At 27.4% G+C, this 14,978-nt stretch overlaps 1 long non-coding RNA gene across 2 annotated transcripts; it reads left to right on the top strand.

The window, feature by feature from the left end:
• Positions 1-4,449: 4,449 nt before the first annotated feature.
• On the top strand, positions 4,450-14,792 carry LOC142325085 (uncharacterized). 2 transcript variants are annotated; one of them, XR_012756486.1, is made up of 3 exons: positions 4,450-4,912; positions 9,931-10,778; positions 14,429-14,792. It is a non-coding gene; the product is annotated as an uncharacterized LOC142325085 (long non-coding RNA). The 2 variants fall into 2 exon arrangements; XR_012756485.1 differs by having other exon boundaries at positions 9,931-10,259.
• The last annotated feature ends 186 nt before the right edge of the window (positions 14,793-14,978 follow it).

A 14,978-nucleotide genomic window follows, 5' to 3' on the forward strand; every position in this document is an offset into this window, starting at 1 on the left:
ATAAGAACTATTATTGGTAAGAGGTACAGTAGCGTGCAAATTAATCCGAACACAGATGTTATTTAATAAAAAGTACCTTTTATTTACAAAAAAATCATACCTGTACTATTTGTGAATATCTAGTAATTAATGTCCTCTTTATTCTTGATCACTTCAGGTAAACACAATTTGGCATAGATTCAACAAGTGTACTACACATTTTTTTGATTCTTTGTCATGAAACGTGAAACAATACAAATATTATTGCTTCAATGAGGTACAATTCATTTTTGTGAGTCAATTTTTGATTATTGGCCAGATTTTCAATTGGGTTTTAGTCTAGAGAGTTGTCTGGCCTCAAGAGCACTGTAGTGTTTCATTCTTTGAAAAATGTCTCCACTTTTTTGGCATTGTAGCATGGTATCAAATCTTTAAATGTGTTTTAAAGGTGTGTCACAACCCTTTCTTTCAGAATCTTGATGAACTTTTTAACATAACATCTATTGAAAGTAATGAACAAGGGCCTTCAAATGTGAAACAACCCCAAGACATTTTAGAAGGGATGTTAATTAACATCCCTTCATCCCATTAACTGATTGTTGGATATGTGTTGGTGATGTATATTTTCATCTCATGCTTTTCTAATATATGGAACCCTTTGTCTTTACAACATAAAATTTTTAGTCTTCTTTGGTCCAGTTAGCATGTGCTTCGACCCACAGGAGCCTTTTTTTGCACATTGATGGGGTTAAAAGCTGCTTTTTAGCTGGCTGATGAGCTTTTGGTGTCTGCAGTTGTTAGTTCAACACCATGCAGAAGCTATTGTTGTGTCATACTGTATGTTCAGAAAGAGAAACAATTTTCAAATGTTTTCTTGGAGTTATGTAAATTTATTATACATTCAAGATACACAGAACAAAAATTTTGAAAATGTGATTTTGTAATAAAAAATGAAAAACCTTTCACAAAGCACTAACAATAAGATTGATAAATAACCAAAGAACAATAGCCTCACATTACACAGACAACTTCAAGAATGAGTGTGGTCAAGCAGTATAGCCATAACATAGAAATAGACAAAGAATTCCCTTTATTCACTATTGTACGTGTATGTAGAAAGAAGTAAAGGAATAAATGCATGTTTAACAATTAGAAAATCCATTATGTCAAATGGAGTGTCTAATGGAAGTATTGAGAAGCTAGCTGTTAGACTGGAAAGAGAGAAGATTAATTTAAAAATTACTTAAGCAGAAAAGAGATATGAAAATAAAGGATGCTCAAACTAAGTGGTTTGACATAAGAAAAGGAGTAAGGCATTGTGCTGCCTATCACCAATTCTGTTTAATATATCTGTTCAAATATTTTTTATGAAAAATGTGATAAAAAACGTAAATGAACAAGATATATTCCTCACTATAGGAGGAAGGAAAATAAATTTTATAAGCTTTGCTGATGACATTTTTTTAGGAGAGGAAATACATTCAACAGATGATTTCAAAATTAGAAGACACAATAATAAAATATGAAATGAAAATGAATGTTGAGAAAATTTAAGTAATGAGGATGGAAGATAATATCCTGAATATCTGCGCAAAAGAAGCAAGAATTGAATAAGTAAAATATTTAAGATATATTTAGATACCACATTAACTGAACACTGTTATAGTAAAAGTCGTTTTTTCTCTATCCGAGTTTCACATCCTTACTTATTGTATAATTACTGTTCTTTCTGTTAAATTCTTCCTTTTCCATTGCTATTCTGGTTTTTATTTCATTTTACTTATAGTTCGGGTTGAAGAAGCGTACATTTGGAGTGTAACTCTGTACTTGCTTGTATTTATATCTCTTGAAATAATAAAAACATCTGAAAAGTGGAAATTAATCACATCAACTCATACTTAAATAAATACCCCACTGTATGACATTATATTTTCTCTACCCATTAAACAGTAGACTTAATAAATCAATTTTTTTGTATTTTTACTTGCTTTATTTTAACTCAATGTTTTTTCAATTCTTTTTTTCACGTTTGTCCTCAAATCTTGCAACCTTAATTTAACATACTTCCTGGCATTGCCTGTTGATGAAATTTTACAGTTACTAAGGTCATATGATAAAGCAATATTCCACCATTACTTTTGCAAACATCTCCCATGTGAGAGTAAATTTGTAAAATGTTTATATATGACAAAAAAAGTTTTGTTAATTAACAGTTGTATTTCAATAATCAAAAACTTCACTATTTTGTTACTTTGTATAGTAAATGTTTGATTGAAAATTTGTTTGATATTTTATAAATATATTAGAAATTTCAGTATATTATGTTATCTTTTGAAATACGGATTAACCTACTAATTAAACTCGTGCAATATATGATAATAGTTTGATTAAAGTAAGACTAAAAAGCATAAAGAAAGTTTTTAAAAATGTTTGTAATATTAATATTATTATTTGTTGTATCAAATAAGATAACAGCTGTAGTATAACCAATTTGATTTTGTCACATTTTATTAAGAAAAAAAAAATTATGTATTTTTTTTTGTAATACAATTTAAATTTAAATTTTAGGCAGAGCTGGGTCCAGACTTTTATTAGGAAAGCACAGACTGCTAAGGTTTGGTCCTTAGCAATCTTCCTAATGAAAGTCCTCTAGTCCTAAGAAGAGTTATAGACTAGATCAGGTTTCATTTAGGCTAGTTTACAACTTACTGCATGAAAATAAATAAAATATCATTAAATCGTTGGAAAATTGCACAATTATGGACAGTTATAAAAATTTTAATGGTGATTGAAAAAATTAAACAAGCTTGAAAAAAAAGACTTTTTAAGCTTTAACTTTTAATGTATTTTTTCAAAATTAGTTTTATTTTTTAAATAAGTATGTGCATACAAAGAAAATACTGTTCTTGCTAAAAAGATGATAAAAAAGAAAACATTTAGATACCTGGATATTGATAAAAATATAAAAAGAAACGTAGAGAAACATTTAAAATGATAACTACTAAGCTAGAATAGAAGAGCTTAGTAGTAATCTTTAGGATTCAAAAATCTGTAATATTTTATACTTAGTATATACACATTTATTCACACAAAATATAAAGTCAAAAGATTTTTTTTTTTTACTTTCTATATTTACTACTTCTTAACACAATTTTTCACAAAATAGCAAAATGATTCCAGGCTATGTACCATTGTGCTGTAATAATTTAATATTAAGCAATGATAACAACAAACAAATAGAAAATATCTTTAAACTGTTTTCCGTGATCATATAATTTTTATTTATATAATGTACCATGTAAATTATCTAGAATACAGAACCTCCAGAAGAAATTTTTCTATAAAATAGCAGAGAATCATTCAAATTGGTGCAGTTGGTGAAAAGTAAGACTTGAATGTACATTAAAAAAAATATATTGAATTGAGAATTTCCTCCTTTAATTGGTTAGTTAATCATCTGTAACACAGTATATACAGTAGTTTAATCAGTGGTATGTAGATGTTTAAATCATACCATGTTGTATAAATACGTAGAGATATTATTAATATACTGTATAACAATCTCTTTAGCTCTACCTACTTATATTGAATAACATAATTAAGTAAAAAATTATGGATTTTCTTTTGTATATGCAGTAATTGTATAAACAATTCCATTCAAATAATTAAATAATTAATATTTTGTTTAAAGTATATTTCTAACATTAATCCTATTATTATTCCTAATGTATTCATTGTAATCTGTGCAACTAGTGCATATAATAAGCAACCCTCCCCATGGCCCAATGAAATGAGGATGATATGTATCACATGTAAATGATAATATTTATGACATTAATCTAAAGGAAGATTTATGTTTATATATAATGATACAAAAATAAATATTTCATTGATTTATTTCCTCTTTCATCTTATAAATTTTAATCATACAGTACAATATACACCACTTTTGTTTAAATTTCCTAACAATATAATAATAATAATAATAATAATAATAATAACCAACAACTGATTGATTCCATAATAAAGTGTGTTTCACAATACTTCTATTGGCACCACTATGTTTTACAACGTAATGAAATTTGCTGATTGGAGAAGTACAGTTGATAAGGCAGTAAAAAATATCTTTTTCCCATAATAATGAAATAATGTTAGTGAGTAAAATTTGTATAAATATACATGTAACACTTATAAGTTTAGCTAATAATAATTCTGATGTGAGAAAATAAAAATATCAAGTTAACCCATCAGCTGCATTCTAATATATTATAGTAAGATGACTTAAAAACTTTTTAACAATAAATAATTTTATCCTATAAGAAATACATTGAAATTTTAATGTTATATATTTTCAATAATTTAACACACAAAAGAAATATGTTAACACAAAAAATAATATAGTTCAGATTCAGTTCTCTTACATTAATTGATAAAGAAAAATTACAAAATGCTTAAGTATATTTAAAAAAAAATACTATTTGATATGGATATCAAATAACTCAACAAAAATAACAGAACTCGATCAAAGTATCACATCACCAGAACTGTAAAATTTGCATAATGATAAACTTATCTACTGTGATACTAAGAATCAGAATATTATATGATGATGTTTTAATTGTAATGTTGCATTGAAGCTTAAAACCCTGTATTGTTTGTGACATCAAAAAATCTTTAGTTATCTAATAAAAAATAACCTTAGAACAAATAATACCATTACTTATAAGTTAAATCCTAACAAATATGATGATTCAAATTTTAAAAGATCTTTGTATATACACAGTTCATTGACTTCTGGCCCTTAAGTACTAATAGAACATAAAAGATCTAAAATAGAAACAAATGTGTTATATATTTCCACAAAAAAAACCTGAAAACAATGCTACAAGAAGAATCTTTTGAGCACTTATACATATTAATACATAGATTAACGGTAAGTGGAAACTATTACATAAATAATTTTTTTTATACATAAAATATTCATTTATTACCATATTGTTTTAAGTTTAAAAACACTACATACTTCATTTTTGTTTATTTTTTTTTTTAATCACGAAGAGTTTTAAATTCAAAGTAATTTACTCAGAAAGAATGTAATAAATAGAATAATTATAATTATACATTTTGTTTGCTATTATGACTTAATTTGTAGTAAATATAAGACAGATCAAAAGATAGTTGGGTAACCCTTTTCAAATTGTGAAATTATTACTCAGAGCATTATTGCTTATTTACAACTGTTTATAAAAATCTGATTGAGAATTCATTAAATGTTGATGCCTCTTGTCATCACAGTAGTATGTAATAAATAGTAACAGCTGTCTTATTTTTCAGTATATGAAAATGCCAAATCATTCAGTTTGATAAATTTATCAGTAAAACATAAATTCAATAAGAAAAAATGTAAAAAAATGGTTCTGTATAGATGACATTGTCACAGATATGCCCTTTAGAAATAAAAGGAATTAAATAATTTACTGCTAATGAACAGAGAATGCAAAATCTGAGATGTTTTGGACAATATTGTATGCTTCATTAAATCAACATAAAATAATAACATTTTACACTTATAAAATTTGCCTATATTTTGTAAAACCAATTGTAAATTTTAAAGCTTTTGATACTATACAGGTTTTTGTAGGGAATTATAAAATTCCCAACAAAAACCTGATTGTTCCAAAACACCAACCATAAACTCGCATAATTTTACAACCAAAGCCACATTTAACAAACAGGTTCTCAAAAACTTGATCATTGCAAGGTGCAATTTATCACTGAATGAGAATCACTGCATTGTACTGGATTTATCACTAAACTGGAAGATAACATTCGTTATCACTAACAAAAGAAAAGACATTATTACTGAAATACCTTTATAAACAACTATGATTGCTAATTAGAGGCTCATTATCAAGCAATCCTTACTAGATGTAAAATATATTTTTATTTATAATAAATAATGAATTACAAAGAAGAAAAAAGATAACATACCAGACAAAATTACAGTTTTAAATGTACAACCTTACATTTGGTAATCTCAATGAGTTAAACACATATAGAATGAGTTCACTTCAATGTTGAGAGTCACACAAATAAAAATTGAAACTATATTGGAAGAAATGTTCTTCAATAAAAAATACATATTTTCTAAATACAAATGGAAAAATTAATAATAAAATAACCATAAAAGCTTTCAAAAAACATAATTTATCAATAAAGTTTCACCTAAAACTAAGAGTATTTTTTCACCATTTCTTCATACAAAGACCAACTAATGTAATTTATTATCTTAACAAGTAATTGGATCAAAACCACACTGAAACAGAAGAAGGTGAATTTCTGGTTACTGGGCATAGATGGGAAAGACAATGAGTAGTGTAACCATTAAAATCTACCTAGTGAATAAGAGTGGCTTTCAAGTTCAAGATTACACACAAAATGAGAAGATAAATTCAGGAAAATGACTGTTAAAATAAAAATCTGTTCTTATTATAACCATGTTATTAAGCAAAGGTCATGTACTTGTTCTATAGCTCATCTGTTTTTTTTTTACTGGCGTTTTAGTACAACAATAGAGTGGGTAAATCATATTTCTCATTTATAATTTCATAAATTTTCACACAAATATTTGGCTACCGCATCATATGACTTCACACAGCCTCACCGAAAATTTCTACTTTTCTGGGGTCTTTACTTAAACAATGACATTATTTTCAATTATTTATATAATTTTGTATTTTAGATCTTTTTTCGGTTCCTCATTGCTAATAATCTTTTTAAATACTTATGCTATTAAAAATGCCCTCTTTGCGTAAGGTAGCAAAAGTAAAATTTAAGTGTTTTATTTTTGCTTATCCTACATTAATATTTTAAGAGAAATTATGATTAATCTTAACCAAAAACTTTACTGATGACTGTTCTATAGACAGAAGTACAACTATTTTCATATATTTATGTATATCCACAGACCACACTAATCTGATCAGTGTTTTATACCTGACACAGTCTTCTTTACAGTTGATGTCAACCGATATCAGAAACATAATTTAGTCTGCCAAATTAATTTATAACTAATCAGGGGTCTAGATTTCTGTGGGAGAAAAGTCATGCCATAAATCATAAAAATTAAACTGAACTGAAGTGGAAATATAAAAAAATAGACATAGAAGAAATTAAATAGCTGCCTAACAATAAACTATTGAATAACAATGTTCTTATACTATTCTTAAATTAGTGTTTACTTAGAGGTATTCATTCATTCAATAAGCACTAACAGGTTTGCTTTCATTCATTAATATTCTCCCAATTCCAAACATGAACCTTTTTCCACTATGCAGTTTTACAAACAACTTGCACTTTACAAAGCATCTTATCCTTAATTTACTTTGTTTTTTCAGTTAAAGTGGAATTGTACCTTATTTAAAATAAGTTTTTTTTTCAAATTCTTCATGTTACTTCTTTTTTTCAATTTAATAACGTCATGTTTATTCTATTTAATCAGGTAATTTCATATTTCATCTGAAACACCAAAGAACTATTTAATTCTAATAAAAATGAAAAAAAAAAAAACATGAACTACATAACTTTGAAGACTAAGAATAAACTGAATGCACATAAACAAATTCATACTCTTAATTCTTTACGTGTTAAACCTTAATGTTTACACACTACTAAAATTATTAATTATTTTTAAGCAAAATTAATCTTTACAAATGTTGTTGTTTTATGAACAGAAATAAGGATAAGAGATTTTAAGTGTGTTTGAACATAAAAAACATTAAATAAATTCAAGATTTATATTTCCATAATATTATAGTAAAAATACTTGTCCCACTCTTTATTTGAATGACCGATTAGCTTAATTATTAGCTTCAGTGTGATACAGCAGCAGCCACATACAAATCCAATTTGAAGCTGTGATCAATGTTATTGAAATTAAATGCAGTCAACATTTTTTGAATGTTAATTTAATCACTGAAATTTGCCCATTAGTTGCATTAATGGGTTTATAGTTAGAATTGCAAAATAACACCAGACTAATCCATCAATTCAAATGTTACTTACACTTACAACCTATTATAAAGTAGTACAAAAGTAAAGAATTCCATCTACAGACTAATGAATTAAATATTTTTGCAAGTAGTGAAGTACAAAAGTGATCAAATATTTGGAAAAAGTATTCATAATTTGTAAAACAATGTTCCTTAAAAAATATATAAGAGTTACTAAATCATGGTTTTTGACTTAAGATGGATGCACTAGTAAACAAATACCATGAAAATGCCAAATCATAAATAAATGGATTAGTATCATTGCAACTTGCAATAGTACAACAGATAGTGAGAAAACTACTTTTAAGTAGATATCATAATTATTTAAAGAAAACATTTACAGTGAATAATGCAACAAGAGAGCTGAAATCAAATTCTATAAGTCTAAACCAAAAGCATAGTTAATTTTTTCTTGGATAGGTTCATGCAGTGGCAGTATTTGCAACCTATTGTCAACCTTAATCATATTTGGGAAGCATTAGAAGGGTTGAACAACATTTTATGTCTATTCAAATAAAAATTTAGTTATATTATTTGTGTAATAAACTATAATTTATTTTAATGATACATGTAATTTTTATAACTTACGGATTCCAAGGACTGAGATTAAATGGAATTGAACTGAAGATTAATGATTTAAAAATATATATATACATAACAATCAGTTTTATGACCAATATAAAAATCATTTTACTTTTATTGCTATGATGGGCATGCTAAATCAGTATTTTTGATGAAATGGCAGTTGAAAAATGAAAGATGTAAGGCAATTGGAAATTTTGATGACACAATTCATCTATAAATAATTGTTCATTGTAACAAAGAGTAATAAGATTACTAAATTAATAAAAAAGTGGTTAGTATTAATTCCTTTAGATCTCTTTATGTATATAATGGTCATTCATTATATATTTTTTTAATTTCAAATTCACTGGTTCAGAGTTAAATTCTTTTTAATGAAAAATTTAAACAGATTTAGGTAATTTAACAGGTATTACACTGTATCTTAAACACATTAAATTTAGTAATTCATGAAAAAGTACTATTAATAATGTTATCCTCGGCAGTGCACTGCCGAGGATAACAGGATTTACTCATTATTAATAAAATATCTTGCTATGGCAAGATATTTTATTTGAATAATGAATAAATAAAATGACCAAACATCCAATTATAAGAGTAGGTGCATTGACAGTAGTGACAGGTGCGTTTAAAAGGCAATTAATCTTTTCTAAGATTAATTCCTCTTGAAGTTGAGCCCTGAATGAGGGTCAAAAGGTTTATGGTGGTAAACAAATTTTGTTGATCAATCTCTTTCCCAATAAAAAAAAACCAGACTTATGAGGTCAGGAAATCATGGTGATCATAATCCTATATAAACTGGTCTGTTCTAATAAAAATATTAAGGGAATCCATTGTAAATTGATTGATATGGCAGGCATTAACCTGTTATAATTAAGAGAATTGTCAACATTCACAGAATGTAACATCTCAGTCACTTTTAAGAATTGATAACAATTCACTTTACAATGATTGGATGTTAGTTTCCTAAAAAAATTGTGAATCCAGCAACTCTGTTTCTTATGAAATGCCAATCAACAAAAAGTACTTTTTCTACCAATAAAAGCATTTCATCGATACAGTACTAGGTTAATGTAAAGTGTTTCCTGATATTCTGGGAGCAAGTCAACATTATCTATTCATGTTGTGGGGCAATAAGCATGCTGGTCAGTTCATATGCAGTCTAATGTTGTGTTAGTCCATTACCTGTATTGAGTGATAGTGTTCATTTTTGTGATAAGCTATGGAGGTTCCTGGTAATATTCTTAATTTTCATTATTTGTGTAAATCTAACGAATTGTGTAATTCTTTCTTTCAAATGTGTAATATTTTGTTACAGGAGAAACATGTAATAGTGGATACAACAAGACATTAATGTAACTGAACGGGTGGTGCTGCAATAAAATTCAGTGTAAACAAGATGTTCAGTTATGGCCTAATTCCTAGTTAGATCATCTTATCGGACAGTATTGTTATTTACAGTTGAAGCTATGAGGTGATAAATATCAAGTTTTGCAAGTGTGAACTAAGAATAACAGCTGTGGATCGGTAAAACTATTTACAAGAAGTGTGTTGTGCCATTAAAACTTTTAGAAATACCCAAAGTAGTGCCAGAGTTAACCATCAAAATCGATAAACTTATTTAAAACTTCTACATCTGATATATAAGTAAACATGACATGTAATTTTCTGTAAATCAGCAGTTTGAACTTATTTATTTATTTAGCGTATGGTACCAAGACACAACACCAATTACAGTCAAAAATTACAAACAAACATCTAAAAAATTAATATAAGCCACTGATTTTGGAGTCACCATCAGAAAATCTTTAGGAGTCCCTTCGTAAGCTGCCCTAGGGCAAACTTCTGTGAAGTGTTTAACGGTTTGATTTTCGCCACACTTGCAAAGGGGCATCAGTGTTTTATCACATTTATACAACAAATAGGCACACCTACCATGCTGAGTTGATATTCTGTTTAACGTTGACCATATCTTACGTGGCAAGTCAAAACCCAGTGGCTGTTGAGCAACACATGGAATTTGGTTATTCTGCTTTGTGGTTCATTCTTGATGCCAGGCGTCAGTCAGGTTGAATTCTTCCTCTGTGGTAGCAACTACTGTTTTGAAAGATTGCTTTCTAGATCGAAGGCGGCCATGATTGGCATCCTCTATGTCCTCATATACTGGTAGGTTTCGATGGTCCATAATCTTCTTGTACACTCTTGTAAGAGCATTTATACAGTGCAGATTTGGGGGTGGTATGTGGCTCAATACTGGGAGCCATTTCACAAGAGTAGACCTGATAACCCTGGCAATCATTCTCATAGTGTTATTAAGTTGACCATCAATTCTATGACCATAAGGGCTGTTAAGCCACACTGCCGTACAATATTCTGCAGCCGAGGTTCAGAACCAATGTGCGCAAATTGGAAGCCGATGCTCCCCACGTTGTTCCACAGAGCTTATGTATAATGTTGTTTCTCGTTTTCAATTTCTCTGCAGTTTTCATTAGGTGCTCCTTAAATGAAAGCATTCTATCAAGTGTCATGCCTAGGTAATTTGGTGCCTTATTGTGAAAGAGTCATGTATTCTCAAATAAAATTTTAAGCTCCCTATCAGCAAACTCGTTATTTAGATGGAAGCATGACACCTCTGTTTTACTAGCATTTGGTTGGAGGCGCCATCTTCAGAAGTACCTTCCCACCAAGTTTCTCTTCCAACTCTTCAAATTATCTACATTTTGTTGTTAGCACCCAGTGATTGGCGTAGCTGTGCTTTTTAGATCTTGTCTCTGGCATGTCTGCAGCATAGAAGCTGAAAAGGATAGATGCAAGTACCGACCCTTGTGGCAGGCCACCCTGGGATATATTCAGACATCAAGCAATTTGGACTGTCCTCTATAAACACCCATGATGTGTAGTGTATGAACATTCAAAAGTATGCAAATTATTTTTTACATAGATTGTGATTTAACTCAAAAGTAAAATCATTTATTACCAAAATACCCACCTCCATCATAAATCAGACATATAATTATTTTTGTATAATGTTTCCACGGTAAAATGACAAGAATTTATAATGCTTTTGTGGCTATTTTTAATAAATTATCGACCTTATTTATTTTAGTATCTTCCCAAATTAGTTAAAATATTTATTTAAGATCTGAATTTACCGCAGTTCATTAAATAAATTAAACTAGTCAATATCAATTAACTTTTAGAAGTGTATTTATATTACACTGATTCTATTTATTATCTTTACATATTTACATTACCATCATTTTGTGTAGTTATTTTTTACTTTGTGATGCTGGTCTAATTAAGACTTTTCTTAATCTTTTCAGTTAAATGCTGGGAGCTTCTCTTTTTTATCTGTAAAGCAAGCAATACATCCATCCATTCCTGACATGTCTAGTGTAACATATGTTTACATAACAATCTGAATGAAATATTATTTTATTAGTACTGAAAACCAACAGCTAAGTTGTTTTTTTATCTGGAATACAATATATCAAGTGTCATGTTGATGTTTGCAATTGTCCCTCTTATGCATATATATAATGCTGATAATCCATTCTGTTTGTAATTAAGAGTTATAGTTTTTATGACTAAAAATTGTAACACAGTTTCTAGTGATTTGAAGACTATTTTCATTATCAAACTTTTCATTATCAGTATTTTTTTTAAGATAAAAAAATACTGATCAATATTTGTTTTTATTTATTAATTACTAATTTTTATTTTTTATTTGAAGCATACTGGCTGATATGCCAACTGCATCCAAAATTGTTTACTTCAAGGATCTAAGGAAGATCAGTTTATAAAACAAGGAAAATGTTGCAATTTTATCTTTCACAAACTATTTAGTTTTTATTAACAGTGTTTAGTAACTCTGGAACTCTTTTTAAGTAGAATTATTTAGAAAAATTGATGAATTTCATAGTTTCCAAGTTAGTAAAGCAGTTCTTACAGCTACTATGATTAGGTAATGCTTGTTAATGGACATATAGTCATGGACATATTGTACAATGACATATAGTTTATTATTTTATTGTTATTTTTATATTCTACATACTTTTTTGCTGGAACTGGACAGTTTTTGTTTTCTTAACTATATAATAGAAAACATAAAATTTTTGCACAAACAAATCTTTTATAGCAAAATAACTTTTTTCCATTTTTTGAAATTGATGTAAAATCAAATAAAATGAGTAATTTTAAATAACCTTTTACAGTAGCACACTAAAAGAAAATAGATTCATATTTTACATAACAAATGCAACATTTTAAATTAAACAAATAATGAACAAATAAAGAAAAGAGAAAAGATAAAGCATTCATAATTTACAATAATCATTTCATTTCCTTGAGATATCATTAACATCTTGGCTTAGATTTATTTTTCATAATTCAGTGAAGTTATGCCAGCAAAGCACTTCATGTATGAAATAAAAAAAAACAATATAGGTTCTATACTTTGGCTCAATTACATAATCGTTAAAGAAAACTAACTCATAAACTAAAGAAACTTACCCTACTTAATACTAAAGTTAATTCTTTTAAGTTTTCTTCTAAAAAAAAAACTCCATTCTTATTTTTTTAATGTTAATAGAAATTGAATATAAAGTGATAAGGGCAAACATTTTTGCATTTATCAAAGAATAATAATAGTAATAATGTATCTAATAACAAAAATTATCCTTTATTTAGTAATATCTATCAATAATAAAATAATATCACTTGTTTAATGGAATAAATATTCTTCCGATGCAATATTCACTGTTTCCCACATGTAGTACATTTTTAAAAAATATAGCAATTATATCTAAAATGGTAAGATATAACTGATGTGTGTAATCAAGAGTCGACTATGTACTTTAGTAAGCTATGTAATTCAAAACTGTTAATAATAACAATCATAGTTATTGTAATTACAATTAGTCTTGGATAGACTCACAACTCTGAAGCCAAACAATCACTTATTAATGATATTAAAGAAAAGTGAAAATGTTCTGTTGTATTAGTTTTTGGCATATTTGAGCCATTACAAGCAAATTTTGACAAGTAATAAACCTTTATTTTAGTATTATACTGAACATTTTATAAAATATAAGAAGCATTATGTTTTAGCTTTTTAATCAATAAATTAAGGGTAATTACTTAATGTTAGTTGGATAAGTACATGATAAAATTCTAAGCTGTAAGAAAATAATTTGAACCATTAAAAATGTTAACACATGTATCACTCGAGTCTATATGATAAGCATTACTCTTGAATTGAATGGTGTAGGTCAGGTTGGCTGTTTGGTTCTTGTTTATAACTTTATGTTCATACTAAGATTGTTCATACATCATGCAATTTTTTACTTTCCTGTGTAATTATTCTGTAACATATTAAAAATCACTTCAAAATACTTTTCATCTGACAAAAATTGCTTTCTTTTTCACACTCATACTCTTTTTAACTTTAGATTTATTCATTTCATTTTTGTTATTTCTTAATAGATTTGATACAACATACTTCAGAATCATAACACTTAATTGCTTTTATTTGACAGAATTAAAGCTTTATTTTCCTATATTTATAATTATTTCAGATTTCTTTTAATATTTATGTGTTCACTTATATATTTATATTTTACCACTGATCTTTCTGAATTTTGCAAATTAAATTATAGAGGTCGATTTAAAGAATTTAGTGTTAAATTCTTAAAAAAAAGTAAGCATCAACATTATTATAAACAAATGTTACCCAATTTTAGTGTTCATTTAAAAAAAATTCATTCGATTTCAAGAATTTATTATTTCTTAAAAAACATATAATTTATTTTTTACAGATGCTGAAAATATATGATGCTCAATGATCAACATTATGGATTTGATATGGTAAACTTAGGACAGTAGGAGAGAGAGACACAGGTACATAGGGGACTACTGGCTTCTTGCAAGGAATGAATCAGAAGATCCATATGATGGATCATTAAAAAATTGTTTATATTTTTATTCATTTATTATGTCTTATTGTTCAGGATCATGAAAAAATATTTTGGTTGATGGGTTAAAAAAAAAATATTAATAATGAATGTGTTATACAATGTGTACAAATAAAGTAGATCATACAAATAAGCCATAACATAAATTTTCTGATGTTAAGTAAAATATTCATACTTAAATAAAATTACTAACAGTTTGTTAGTATCATTTTGTTTCTTTATCTTTACTTAAATTCCATCTCTTTGCATTAAGTAATTAAAACTGAATTATCCACCAGACATAATCTAAAGTGAAGAATTATCAGTCGAGTAGTGAATTTGTGGATTAACATTTCAGACACCTTTTAACAACTGGTAAGCATATATATATATATATATATATATATATATACAA

This window comes from Lycorma delicatula, chromosome 5 (assembly GCF_047948215.1).
Source record: "Lycorma delicatula isolate Av1 chromosome 5, ASM4794821v1, whole genome shotgun sequence".
Classification (NCBI taxonomy): Eukaryota; Metazoa; Arthropoda; class Insecta; order Hemiptera; family Fulgoridae; genus Lycorma; species Lycorma delicatula.